The sequence below is a fragment of the Berghia stephanieae genome, chromosome 8 (assembly GCF_034508935.2).
Source record: "Berghia stephanieae isolate SIO BIC M18660-M18661 chromosome 8, UCSD_Bste_1.3, whole genome shotgun sequence".
In the NCBI taxonomy this organism is placed as follows: domain Eukaryota; kingdom Metazoa; phylum Mollusca; class Gastropoda; order Nudibranchia; family Aeolidiidae; genus Berghia; species Berghia stephanieae.
The window spans coordinates 16,067,079-16,082,179 of record NC_088367.1 but is presented as its reverse complement, the minus strand read 5'-3'; the positions used below and the strand labels follow the sequence as shown (position 1 = coordinate 16,082,179).

The window sequence follows — 15,101 nt, the reverse complement described above, 5'->3', positions numbered from 1 at the left end:
TCTCTCTCTCTCTCTCTCTCTCTCTCTCTCTCTCTTCCTCTAAAGCAATACAAAAAACCATGTTCTCACTACTTACTTCGTAAAAGAGATGATAGGATTGTTGCATTATTTCATCACGAGAGGAGGTGAGGAAGGAAGGGTGGAGTGTTGATCGTTAAAGAGGATGGATTTCATCGTCGTCTTCGTCGTCGTCGTCGTAGTAGTAGTAGTAGTAGGGGTAGTAGTTGATATATATAGTAGTAGTAGTGAGAAGTAAGTAGTAGTAGTTAGAGTAGTAGAGTAGAGATAGTAGTAGTATAGTAGTAGTAGTAGTAGTAGTAGTAGTAGTAGAGTAGTAGTAGTAGTAGTAGTAGTAGTAGTAGTAGTAGTAGTAGTAGTAGTAGTAGTAGTAGTAGTAGTAGTAGTAGTAGTAGTAGTAGTAGTAGTAGTAGTAGTAGTAGTAGCAGCAGCATTACTAGTGATTTTAGTGGTGATGTAACAGCAGCAATTAACATGAAGAAGTAATAAGAAACACAGGAGGAGTGAGTAGAAAAGGTCCAAGATTTGAAGAAGGACAATGCAAAACAAAACTTTAAAAATACATCGACAACAGTAACACAGGTTACGACGACATCCAAGCTACCCATCTTGGGCCCGTCTCAATCCAGCCAATCAATGAATGATGAAGAGAAGGGTGATTACAACATTCCGCCACAACGAACTCCCCTAACTCCAACGATTACACGCAATAACTCTCCCCCCCCCCCCCCCCCCCCCCCCACACACACACACAAACATGAAAACAAAATAAGCATATTCGATTTTTAAATAGCCGCTGTTTATTTCATAATCTACGCCATTTCCCTGTCAATACAATCTCGAAATTAGTCATTTAACGCCAATGATATGACTCATGACTAGAAACAGTATTATCTCTGTCGTACATTGATAAAAGGCCGTTTTTTGGTATGTTTTATTTTGGCCATATTAAAAAAAAATATCCCTTAACATCGATAGATTACAATGAACTCTACTTGCAAACCCGGGTCTTCCACACATTCGTAATGCTTTTATCATAGAAAACAGACCGGGGAGCTTAATCTATTGTATATGAAATAAACAATTTCCTTGTCAAAAATAGAAGAAATAGAAATCGATTTTAAAAATCTTTTGTTTTCTCTTCTTCTTCTTATTTATTACTTCTTTTTTTTTTTAAAGACTATGGATTTTAAAAGTTACACTTGGCGTCGTATAAGTTACATCAAATAACGTTTCCCGGCAAAGGATAAATGATAACAAAAATAAGTAAATAAATAAATAAATAAATAAATAAATAAATAAATAAATAAATAAATAAATAAATAAAGACAGCTGTCACCAATAAACTTTGCTTGCTCAAGCTTTATTGAACTGCAGAACTGTGACATTGAAGACGCTCAATGATCAAATGATTACAGTGTAACTGGTACCACCACCACCACCACTACTGCTGCTGCTGCTGCTACCACCACCAATTTGCAAAAATATCGATCGATCGAATGTTGAACAATCAAATCAATAACTAAAGTATAATTCCATCTCTAACATCGTGACATGGCAACCGAATACTGAGCAAAAAACAAACAAACAAAAAACAAAAAAACAAAAAAACAAAACAAAAACAAAAAAAAAAAAAACCCCAAAAAATCACGGTCTCATGTGATACGAACATAGAAATGAATCCAAATCATTCCCATTAGTTCAAGTGAAACAAAAAGGGGTCTCAATTTATTGAGTTTTTAAAAAGTGAAATGAGTTGTGGTCCATGTTTATTCTTAGGAGGCTGTGGAGCATTTAACACAAACATACATACATGCACACTTACAAACATAAACAAACAAAACCAAAAACAAACTCGAGCATTTATATAACGCAATATACGTCAAACGTATACAAAGTGCTTTACAAGAGGTTCCTAGCCTACAGCGACAATTAACATGTAGGACGAGACATGACGTTTGTTATGCGATATTACATTGTTTTTTCCAACAGAGACAAAGCTGTTAACGACCAGGTACTCATTTTAAACCTGGTTACGGTGAGAGAATGCGAGTCTATTCCAAGGAATCTACAATGCGCCGCTCGGAGTGGGGCTGGAACCCTATACCTTCCGACCAGAAGGCGAGTGTCATATCTGAAGACCACATAGCCACACACACAAATACAACACCCCCCCTCTCTCTCTCTCTCTCTCTCTCTCTCTCTCTCTCTCTCTCTCTCTCTCTCTCTCTCTCCCTCCCATCTCTACTCAATGCTCACGCATGCCATATTATTATACACCCCCACATTATCAGCTCGGTGCTCGTCTTCAGTTGGGGCCCAAAGTTTGGATGTGGAGGGGATCTATATCCCGGGGGAAAACAAAGGCACTCTTAACACGTCAATCGGAATAGACAGCTACTCCCTCAATATTCCCTCCTCCATTCTCTCACTCGAAGAATCTTAAGGCTTGGAATTCGAATATGAAGTCATTGATTTGTTTGCTTGTTAAATGGGTTTTTGCGCGAGGCGCTTTAGAGAATTTAAACGTCACATTAATAAAAAGGAGTTGTCTTTCAGAGCTATTAAGTCTATGGAGCCGGATTTTATCCCTAATTCAATAACACGAAACGGACGATAGCAATTGCTTGCTACCCTCTGGATAGGACGCTAATCCATCGAAAAATCCTATCCATCAGATCTAACATATCCAATCACTGCTGGGTGGACAGAGGGTCATTAAAAAAAAAAATCTCAACTGCACCAAGGATCGGATCTCAGTTCCTCCAATGATCGTGAAGCGACAGAAAGGCTGTGGAACTAAGTAAAACCAACCGGCCGAGGGAGGTCACCTTAAAGAGGTGTCCCCGGCCATCATTTTACAACGCGTAAAACAACCGAATGAAACAGCCTCCGGATTTCAAGTTGATACGATTTTTAAAATTTTACTTTACATATCGACACACTAACCAAGATGACCATTAAACTTGTTAGACAGTTTTAAACCCCAGACACGCTTGAAGTACAGGAGATAATAATTTTCACAGGACCTCCTAGTACGCAGCTTTAAGTTATAGCGAAATAGGATCTGAGATTCCTTCTGTGTGACAAAACCGTCTGCTTCTGGAGTTTCGCTTAATTATAAAACCAATGTCAACATAACCACCGAGAGATGTTACGATAATTAATATTTAAACAACAAATTAATCGAAACAAAAGTCACGAATGTCATATTAAACCCAATGTGATTCACGCACTGCCCCACAACGTCATATAATCCGACAGACGCAATGAGGGCCTTTACTGATCTCTTGCTTAACGACACTATTAGATGTCAGGAAAACCGAATCCCAGTTGTAAAGGGTTAAAATTCTCACCTATCTTATTAATTTTTTTTTCTTTTTTTTTTTTTGAAAGGGGCCAAATGTTTCTTGTCAAATGTACACAGAAACCTTGGACTCCATATTCGGATCGAGACCCAAAAAGGGTGCTATATATAAAAGCAGCAGTGTCGTGTAAGCATGAACAATGTCACACTTACAGCCAATTAAAAAGTTTGGTCGGTCTCTCTCTCTCTCTCTCTCTCTCTCTCTCTCTCTCTCTCTCTCTCTCTCTCTCCGTTTCAACTATTGTAAATACATACTTATGTATTGAATAAATAATAATAATAATAATAATAATAATAATAATAATAATAATAATAATAATGATAATGATAATGATAATAATAAAATAATAAATAAGTAATGACAACTTGAAACAGTTGTCGCACAAGGTATTATAACGCTCTCTCTCTCTCTCTCTCTCTCTCTCTCTCTCTCACTGATTGAAATACGTACGTGAGTAATAAATCACATATTTACCAAATCACAAATAAAAATCAATAAATGATAATAACGTTTATCGCACTGAGTTTTATACCTCATCCCCCCCCCCCCCCCCCCACCACTTTTACCCCCTCTTTCATTTTCTTTTTCCTGTTCCTCAATCCATTTTCTCTCCCCCCCCCCCCCCCCCCCCCCCACAAGACCCGCCCTAAATGTTAAATATTGCTGTTTGCCGGGGACCTCTTGTATAGAGCTTTGGGCACGTTTAGTGGACATTACACTATATAAAAGCTCAATTTTTTTAAGGTCAATTTCGTAGGAACATGATTTTCTCGTAGTTATCGGCAGGTCTGATTGATGGATCCATAACTTCTAGGTTTGACTTCCTCCTTGAATCACAGTTGTCCCAATGCATTCATTCAGATTGGAATCAACAACTCTTTGAAAAACTTCGAAAGCAAACTACTTCCTTCCTTATTCAAGCTGAAATTTTAAAATATGCCTTCGTTACGCCTCGGAATATGCAGAATATTCAAATAATTAATCAAAGCATAACATCGATAGATGGACTGGCGAAACGTTGAATGACTTGGATGATAGATCGATAAGAGAGAGAGAGAGAGAGAGAGAGAGAGAGAGAGAGAGAGAGAGAGAGAGAGAGAGAGAGAGAGAGATGTACAATGTACTCACCTATAGGGTAACATTCCCTGCAACAGAGAGTTGATAGATTGATAAAATCCGAAATGTGTTGATATCCTGCGGTGTGTATGAAATAAATCCACTCATCAACTAGTCAAAGGTGATTATATTAATCCGATTGTATTAGAATTGAGCTGGGCCTGGACGTTGTTATATCCAAAAAATGCGTTATCTGTGGGTGAAGATGTAAATAAATAAATAGTGGCTTAAATTGAGGCACCCCCCCACCTAAAAAAAACCAACAAAAAAAAAAACACAAAACAAAAATCCAAGCTTATAAAGATGAGGAAAAAAACAAAAAACAAACAAAAAAACCCCAAAAAACCCACATCGTAAAAATATGTAGTGGTGGTAATACTAATACTGCTACTGCTGCAGATAATGATGACGATATTATGTAAATATTCATATTGTTATCGTGTTGTGAATGCAAAATAGATAAGGTAAAGTGTGAATTGATGACGAATGGGCAAGTTTCTCGACTAAAGCTCTACAACCATTGGGTTCAAACCATTAACATCTATATGAAGTGCTAGGCTCAAACCCATTGGAGACACTCGAGCCAAACAGGTTTTAACACGAAAATAACATCTTACAAATAAATAGTCCAAATTAAAATGACTTGACATAAAATTTTACAATTACCCCCCCCCCCCCCCCCCCCCACAACAAAAAAAAAAAAAAAAACAACAAAAAGAAACAGAAAAGAAAGAAAGAAAAAAGAAAAGAAAAAGAAAAACAAAACAACAAAACAAACATATGAAAACAAACAAAAAATAACTCTAAGCCGCAGAAAGACAACAATCCAAATAATAACAAATAAGACAAGTCGAAAGCAAAAACAAACAAAAGAGGGTTGGCTCACTAACAGACTAACATTACCAGAAAACAACTGCTTAGCAGTTAACTAGGCGAGACCAATAACGACGGAGCTGTTCATTCTACGACTGAGATAAGTAAGAGAGGAAAATATAATGATAGAACGTATAACACAGCAGTAACAGTTACATGGTAAATGCCTGACAATCCCAGATTTTCGGTAAGATTATTACTATGTCGCAGTAGAGGGATATAATAAAGAGATAAGCATATATACCTATATTAATACTATGCACTTTTGAAATACTTGTGTTACTGCTTCTTATTGCTACTACTACTACTACTACTACTACTACTACTACTACTACTACTACTACTACTACTACTACTACTACTACTACTACTTCAACTACAAACACAGCTTTTATTCATAGCCTGCAAGATATATTTAAAAAAAAAAAAAAAAAAGCAACAAAAAACAGAACACGTGTCAAAATAGTACCTTCAACTCACAATTATTAACAAACCTTTGAAAGTATAAAAAACGTTTACAAAGACAATTTGCCTCTTTTATGGTTGCAGCAGGGACACATTATGTCCCATAGCCAAATTCAAATTCTCTTGCCATATAACCAGATTAAACCAATTAAATCAAATAAACACATAAGAGATTTTTAAAAATATATAACTTAAAAACAAATGGTCCACACATCTGCCTGTGATTTCAATAAATTACCATACACTGTCAACAAATTAATCTTGTACATTTACACATTTACCAAAATTATCACCTACTATTAATATTAGATCTTTCGTCAATGTTATTATGGATACACCAAACAATAATGTTTGTACTCTAAATTGAATCAAATATTAAATATGTCATCTATTAAACATACTATTAAATTCATTAACTTTGACTACTGTACTTGCTCATTTGTATAATAATATACTTCTTTCATACTAATACTAATAATAATAATAATAATAATAATAATAATAATAATAATAATAATAATAATAATAATAATAATAATAATAATAATAATAAAAACACTTTCTCAATTTCAACTTTGAAGCAACACACACAGATACGTCCCATCAGCAAAGCACTCACTTTCTATTCTATTCCGAACACAATGTGTATTGAAATGAAAACGCACTGAAGAGAGACGACACAACACGGCCGAGGCAAAAGATCTCTGCTTGTTCCAAGTTTATCACAGCAATTACGGGATATTATTAAATCCCCCTCTGACTAACTACCACTCCATGGCAAGGCAGAGCACACACCCGACTTCTCCCAACTTGCTACCCGTCAGTTAACACCCAACACGCTACCTACTGGCCGGGGGCTTCAGAGAAAACGACCCAACGGTACAATGTGTGTATAGTATAATAACAAAAGCCGTGCTATTCTTTTTGCCTGGAACAACACACCAAAGAACCGAGTCGAACCACCCCCCCCCCACACACACACACATACAAACACACTAACACACACATTCAGGTGGCTTAATCCAAATGCAGTGGTATATTAATATGAATGTAATAAATGCTAGATACCTCGCGTTTTATGTATTTTAAAGTATTATAAACTTACTAAGTTCGTATCAACTGATTGTGGTGATTAAATCTACAAAACACATGCTGCAATAACAATGAGGGCTCAGAAAGCCTTGAGCATATCCCACATCAAAACAAATGCCATGGAAATAAATGAGCATACCAAATGGTTTATCTGTTAATCTCTGTTGCCATTATCCCATTATTGAAATAAATAATATCCCCTCGCAGTCGTGATTAATATTGTGATGACCAAATAACCCCTTTACAAACGAGACTCGATTTTACTGAAAACAAAATAAAACAAAACAAAAAAAAATAATAATTAAAAAAAAAAAAAACAACATAAAATAGACATCACCACATCTTACAGTTTTCTCCAAGAAAACAATGTCAGCGATACGACTAAGTTGCTGCTCTTTTGTGATAATGTTCACTGACCACGATTAACATGGCTTGACTTTTATCAAGAAGAGCCACCCGTACCAATGAGCCACGAGCCACACTCATCAGAGTGTGTTTGTTTGTGTGTGTTTGTGTGATAATGTACGTGATGTATTAACGTTTAACTGTTTTTGTTCTTGTCTGATAATGGGTTTTGATCCCGAAACGTTCCGTATTTTTTGTTGTTGTTTTTTCTATTTCATTTTCTAAAACTCTCATATTCATTTTTTACACATCACTATTTAACAGTCCACATCATCTTGCAGCTTTAATATTCCCCCTGCTCTTTGATGAAACAATTAGGATTTTAGCTATACCGACGCTGTGACCGGATTTAAGCGATTTGTATTGTATCCTGCTTTGAAATTCTGGTTCGATGATACTGATACTGTAAAACAATAACAAATAAACACTTGTGTACCCGACACACACACATACACACACATACACACACACACACACAAACACTCTGATGAGTGTGGCTCGTGGCTCATTGGTACGGGTGGCTCGTCTTGATAAAAGTCAAGCCATGTTAATCGTGGTCAGTGGCCGAATGGGTGACAGTGATCGTGGAAAAATCTGGTCCCGACGCTGTGTTGGACAAGGCACTTTAAACACATTACACCACTCGACTCAAGTGTGAATGAGTAACTGGCTACTGGCAGTGAAGGATATTGTGAGTGTTAGTACAAAAAGGACGCTTAACTGGCGACCTGTACTGTATGATATGGAAATATGGTTTGATATGGCCTGCTGTGAGAATACAGGACATACTGTGAAGCGCACTGAGCATGGTAAATCAGTGGAAACTCGCTATGTAAATGATTTAATTTATTTATTTATGTAATGCTTATACTTTAAATTAAAAAAAAAAAATCCCTTTTTTATGCATCACAAAGGGGAAATTTGTCTCTAGGGTCTATTCCAAGGGAAGATGGAATAACCCAGGCGTCAGCCGCAGTGCCACTTCTGACCAGTTTTGTTTTCTTGAATACGCATTCCTATCTAATCATTCAGCTAGCATCTTCATGTAACAGAGGGATATTCATCCACACATTATAAGTATAAGGACTGAATAGGAAAGCAAGCAAGCTAGCGACCCAATCAACCAAGAGTAATTAATTTCCCCTTTCAAGCCAACTTCTCGTTGGTCTATCTTTTTCTTCTATCCACCAACCGACTCTGGCCTTTCTGTCATTTCAAAACAAACGAGAAGGGATCACACTGATGTTATGCGTTTTAAAAAAATACTCACAACACCTACCCGCCACATGAATCGCCACCCATAACACGAATTTGTGTGTAACCTTAACAGTTTATATAGTGTGATATTGAAGAAACGAAATTGACGTCACTCAGCTCTTTGTTATTGTTTTAAGACATTCAATTTAGTGATTAGTTCTCACTAAACAATATCTATCCGACTATAGGGAAGAACGGTCGTGAGATCAAACCCTCTACTCTTTTGGATACTAGATCACCAGGGGAGTGTGTATGTAACCAGTCCTTTGGAGTAGTAATAATGAATAGGTTACATAAAGGTGGCATAACTATTCCAGTAGCAGGATGTGTAGGCAGATTTTTAGGATTACGGGACTTTGGGGGATAGCGTGGCTCAGCGGTACGGTCTTTGCTTCGTACCCGAAAGCTACCGAGTTCGATCACTCGCCGCTGCGCTGAGTGGCCTTGAGCAAGTCAACACTCGCCCTGGCTCAATTTGCGGCGCTGTATTGCGGCTGACGCCTGGGTTATTCCAGTCTTCCCTTGGAATAGACCCTAAAGACAAATTTCCCCTATGGGATGAATAAAGGGAATTTATTTATTATTATTTCTTTTAATGAGCGGTGATACTTATTGACGGCCAGCGTTTATTTAGACTTGAGACCATCACTGAAACCAAAAGATCAATTACACGGGGTAAGTATTCAGTCCTCAGGAACAGTGGTTTTACACTTCCAATGAAATAGGAACCAGTTTTTTTAATATCACACTTTTCTTCCCTATTATAAACATCAAGGTTACACATAGTTTTGTGAGTTGGTACGTAATATCCAGCTGGCGGCTATTCTGAGTATTTTACATTAGCCCATCGCACCAACAGATATTTTAGTGAGAACTAATCACCCGACTAGCGGTCCAAAAAAATCAATCACAAAGAGCTGAGCGATGTCAAGTTCATTCCATCTAACAAAATAAGCGGCGAAATTAATGACTCTCCAACTTATTTTGAACTTTTTTTACGTCTATAATTCTTACTTAGTGACTAATATTTTGGCAATTCATATATCCGGGTTGATTGTCAAACGCCGTTAATCTAAATTTACAGTGTGACTGAGATACACACCACATTATTAACTACACGGTTTACCATTACACAGTACCTACACTACAACGAAATGATTATCATTATAGTCTGCAGTCTTCATATTATGTCTTGCACCCGTTTTTCATTGCGACCAAGAATCTTTTACTCCACTGTGCGGCTATGTGGTCTAGTGGTATGACGCTCGCCTTCGGATCGGAAGGTCAAGAGTTCCAGTCCCGCTCTGAGCGGCGCATAAGTGAGTCCCTTACAGTACTCAGGTGTAGAATAAGTACTAATATCACCTAACAAGCGTCATGTCACGTTCTAAATGTTAAGGCTAGGGATCCCATGTAAACCGCTTTGAGCGCGTTCAGTGGATATTCTCTATATAAATGCTCAAGTTGTTTTTAAAGCGCATAGAGCAAGACACCTTCATAGTTATGCGCGGTAGAAATGTTATGTATTATGATATAGATATCCATAGATATATTAAGAGGACCCCCCCCCCCTCTCCCAACACACACACACACACACACACACATTTTGTAAGAAAGTCGTAAACCTGAAATGGATATATATCTGTATTTATATTTTTAAAAAAATAAAAAATAAAATAAAAAAGATTATAGACTTTTTGTTTTGACAAGCTGTTATATGATGTACGAGTTTCTTGGCCAAATTGTGAAAAGGTGGATGTGCGATGTGTACTTCAGGGGGTCAGTTTATCATGACACACCCTCTAAGGGCAAGGGGTTGCTGGAATCGGTAATAAGCAAATATATTCTATTTATATAATCGCTTGAGAAAATATACCTCATTGTCGAAAATAGTAATATCCGTGTCTTTTCCCCCCGATTATAAGTTTAAGCCTGTTAATCAACCATGAAGATGGGAGAAAACAAAACAAAACATAACATAACAAAAGCAAATGATGATAGCCATGTTACAGTGTGGAAATGGGGTGGGTTGGGGATGATATTTTGAGTCGAGAGACCTTCTTCCACTATCGGTATAATAATAACATAGCAATATAAACAATATAATAATTCAGTGGTCAAACGTAAACAAATAGTGGAAACACAATATATCCACGATGTTGCCAGTGCTGGTGCTGTAGTCGCTGTCGATGATGACGAGGATGACGGTAATGATAATGATGATGATGCAAAGGATAAGAGTATATCAACTGTTTATGACATTATTCAATTTCAAATGATAAAATAAAGCAAAGCTTGAATGCGAGATCTATGAACTACTCTGATTTAAACCGATCCAATAAAATATCTTATAATCAGGCCATCCTATATTTGTGTGAAGACAAAGAATTATCTATATATATATTTGTGATTATTATCGATCCATGAAACGATGCATCAAGTTCGAACCTTAGCAAGCAATAAATTAATAATGTGTGTGTTTTTTTTTTTTTTTGTGGGTAAAAACAAATGGAATAATGAACCCGGCCGAGACAATAAAATAAAATTTGCTTAGGTAAGAGCTTGAGGATTCTTGACCTTCTATTGTGTGTGTGTGTGTGTGTGTGTGTGTGTGTGTGTGTGTGTGTGTGTGTGTGTGTTAAGTCATGATATTTTCTCAACTCACGTCTGATAATCGTTACTTCTACTATCTATCACTATCATTTTTTTTTTCAAGAGAAGAAATGTTTTTCTTCAAAATGAAATCCCTTCAAGCGGACGGACTACTACACATTTCAGTAGGAGGGGGTAGGATATCAATTTAGGCTTAACTTACCCGAGGACTACGTTTTCTATCGCAGTCATCGGCTAAATCATAACATAATAACCAGAAAATGAAAATGGAGTGAGTAGAAAAGTGCCAGAAGACTAAAATGTGCCAGGGAATAAACATTTCGCAGCGAAGGGGGCTCAAACCCGCAACTGTACTGGTACAACTCCGATCTTATAACCTGTCTAATACAGTCACTTCTCTGTCTAGAAATAACGCAAGAACCTTTGATACAACAGAATTTGAAAATGTTGAAAGTAAACACGCAGCGGATAAGGTATGATGAGGAATCAAGATGATAGTGATAGAGGCTGAGAAAGGGTTAATTAATTAAATTCGTAGAGACTTGTCTTGGCAAAATGTGCGCCCAAAAGACAAAAAAACAAAACAAAAACAAAACAAAAACAAACAACACACATATGCGCACTCAACACAAATCAAAACAAAAATAAATAAATACAAACAAAACAAACCAACAACAAAACAAGCGATCATCTGTGTTTTTCAATGTATCATTAAATCCCGATTTTATTTTACACGGAGTCAACAAAGACGTAGCGTACAAAACATTGACTCACCAGTTTAGTTTAAGCAGTTCAGCCAACAATTCCTATCGGTTTTCCGAGAACAAGAAATAAAATCGTTCAAGGACAATAAAAGTCAATACACGACGTTATCCTAATGAACAACATATCATCCTCTATGACTGCACATAACTAAACAAAAGCAAACGATTAATCCCAAAATGAAAACTCGCATAAAATCATCAAAAGAAGCCAAGAATTCACACCCCAGTGTGTTGAAACACTTGGCAACACACTACGGTATCGTTACAGCAGCAGAAGTAAGCACAGCGGCACGGCACGGTGGCACGACAGAGAAGTGTATCGGTTCATACCGCATAATCGTGTGGAAATTGGTGGATCAAAAATGTGCAATTAAACGAAGTATGCGCATATACAAATATACGCACAAGCAAAATAGGTTTATGATTAATTCCCCCCCCTACCCCCCCCCCCTCTCTCTCTCTCTCTCTCTCTCTCTCTCTCTCTCTCTCTCTCCATTTTTCATATATACATTTCAAAATGATGTTCTAATTGAAACCTTTTTCTTTTTCTTTTCTCCCCTAGCCTTCTAAGCTCTGATAAATATTCAGGACCACTTAATTTGCCACCCATGAAAAAATTATCTTTATGCAGATTTAAGGAATATCACCGGGGCTAAAATCCTGTTCGAAATGTAAAAACTTTTAGGTCTTGATGTGCGTGTTATAACAAATTCATGAAAGTGAGTGGAGCAGGCACTTATGTTGGTAACAACAAGATATGAAGTGAGTAGAAAAGTGCCAGAAGACAATAGAGAATAAAAATTTATTTTTTTTTCGCGGCGGTGGTGGGGTTTGAACCTGCGACCTTATTGGTACGACAACTCCGCCTGGCAGGTGAGAGCGTGGCTCTACCGTGTGAGCTATCCACGAACACAAAAATATTCGTTTCAAACCCAAAGTCATTTCTAGATCCCTCTCTCACCCACTTCTTGAGATCGCCGATTCGTTCACCACCATCGCGAAGTAATTTTGACCAGCAGTTAAGCTTAATAGCCAATATTCTCATCACAAACATATAACATAGAAACGATTGAGACATTGAGTATGCTCCGGTGTATGGGGTGAATTTTTAATTCAGAAAAGTGAGTGGAGCAGGCACTTATGTTGGTAACAACAAGATATGAAGTGAGTAGAAAAGTGCCAGAAGACAATAGAGAATAAAATTTTTTTTTTTTTTTTCGCGGCGGTGGTGGGGTTTGAACCTGCGACCTTATTGGTACGACAACTCCGCCTGGCAGGTGAGAGCGTGGCTCTACCGTGTGAGCTATCCACGAACACAAAAATATTCGTTTCAAACCCAAAGTCATTTCTAGATCCCTCTCTCACCCACTTCTTGAGATCGCCGATTCGTTCACCACCATCGCGAAGTAATTTTGACCAGCAGTTAAGCTTAATAGCCAATATTCTCATCACAAACATATAACATAGAAACGATTGAGACATTGAGTATGCTCCGGTGTATGGGGTGAATTTTTAATTCAGAAAAGTGAGTGGAGCAGGCACTTATGTTGGTAACAACAAGATATGAAGTGAGTAGAAAAGTGCCAGAAGACAATAGAGAATAAAATTTTTTATTCTCTATTGTCTTCTGGCACTTTTCTACTCACTTCATATCTTGTTGTTACCAACATAAGTGCCTGCTCCACTCACTTTTCTGAATTAAAAATTCACCCCATACACCGGAGCATACTCAATGTCTCAATCGTTTCTATGTTATATGTTTGTGATGAGAATATTGGCTATTAAGCTTAACTGCTGGTCAAAATTACTTCGCGATGGTGGTGAACGAATCGGCGATCTCAAGAAGTGGGTGAGAGAGGGATCTAGAAATGACTTTGGGTTTGAAACGAATATTTTTGTGTTCGTGGATAGCTCACACGGTAGAGCCACGCTCTCACCTGCCAGGCGGAGTTGTCGTACCAATAAGGTCGCAGGTTCAAACCCCACCACCGCCGCGAAAAAATTTTTTATTCTCTATTGTCTTCTGGCACTTTTCTACTCACTTCATATCTTGTTGTTACCAACATAAGTGCCTGCTCCACTCACTTTTCTGAATTAAAAATTCACCCCATACACCGGAGCATACTCAATGTCTCAATCGTTTCTATGTTATATGTTTGTGATGAGAATATTGGCTATTAAGCTTAACTGCTGGTCAAAATTACTTCGCGATGGTGGTGAACGAATCGGCGATCTCAAGAAGTGGGTGAGAGAGGGATCTAGAAATGACTTTGGGTTTGAAACGAATATTTTTGTGTTCGTGGATAGCTCACACGGTAGAGCCACGCTCTCACCTGCCAGGCGGAGTTGTCGTACCAATAAGGTCGCAGGTTCAAACCCCACCACCGCCGCGAAAAATTTTTTTATTCTCTATTGTCTTCTGGCACTTTTCTACTCACTTCATATCTTGTTGTTAACAAATTCATGGCAACGTTGCAAGAACAGAATTTGTTGAAAGTAGCTCACATGTCTCCATTGAAATTAAAATCTTTGGGAAGGATATCCGGACTACACATGGTGGGTGGAGCGGTCACTTTTGTTATGTCTTCTATCCCCCATATATTTTCTTTTTCCATGTTATTCTCTGCCTTTGTACTGGAATTATATTGATCAGTTTATTGCTGGTCCTGGCTGGGATCATAAAATGAGAGAGAGAGAGAGAGAGAGAGAGAGAGAGAGAGAGAGAGAGAGAGAGAGAGAGAGAGAGAGAGAGAGAGAGAGAGAGAGAGAGAGAGAGAGAATCATATTTTGAAAAAAAATTAAATGAAACTAAATTATAACTTTCTCCCTCTCTCTTTATGCATAGTTCATTTTATTGTGATATATTATATTTTTTTCACTTATAAATTGTCTCTATGGTATCTGCTATTGTAGCTACGTATTAATTTTAAATATATTCTTCACAACCGGATCCTTTGCTTGTGCCTGGATTGGGACTTTTATTTATTGTAAATATAGGCACATCGGTAGATTGCTCCTGAAATCTTCTGTTCACTATATGAACCAATCACTTTTGTCTCACCTTTCCTTTGGTGCTTTTAACTTCAGATCCACAAATTTTCCTCTATCATCTTCTTTTTACTGGCACTGA

The 15,101-nt window shown here is 37.5% G+C and overlaps 1 protein-coding gene across 6 annotated transcripts in view; it reads right to left on the bottom strand.

Annotated features, from left to right (window-relative positions):
- LOC144978250 (uncharacterized) overlaps positions 1-15,101 on the bottom strand; it is a 165,347-nt gene that overhangs the window by 51,471 nt on the left and 98,775 nt on the right. For 3 of the 6 annotated variants that reach the window (XM_078924083.1, XM_078924084.1, XM_078924086.1), the window contains exon 3: positions 4,515-4,695. The gene's annotated coding sequence lies outside the window, so the exon portion shown is untranslated. Of the gene's footprint in view, positions 1-4,514; positions 5,165-6,459; positions 6,655-11,981; positions 12,227-15,101 lie in introns of those variants that run through there. The other 3 variants (XM_078924085.1, XM_078924087.1, XM_078924088.1) reach the window with 3 other exon arrangements.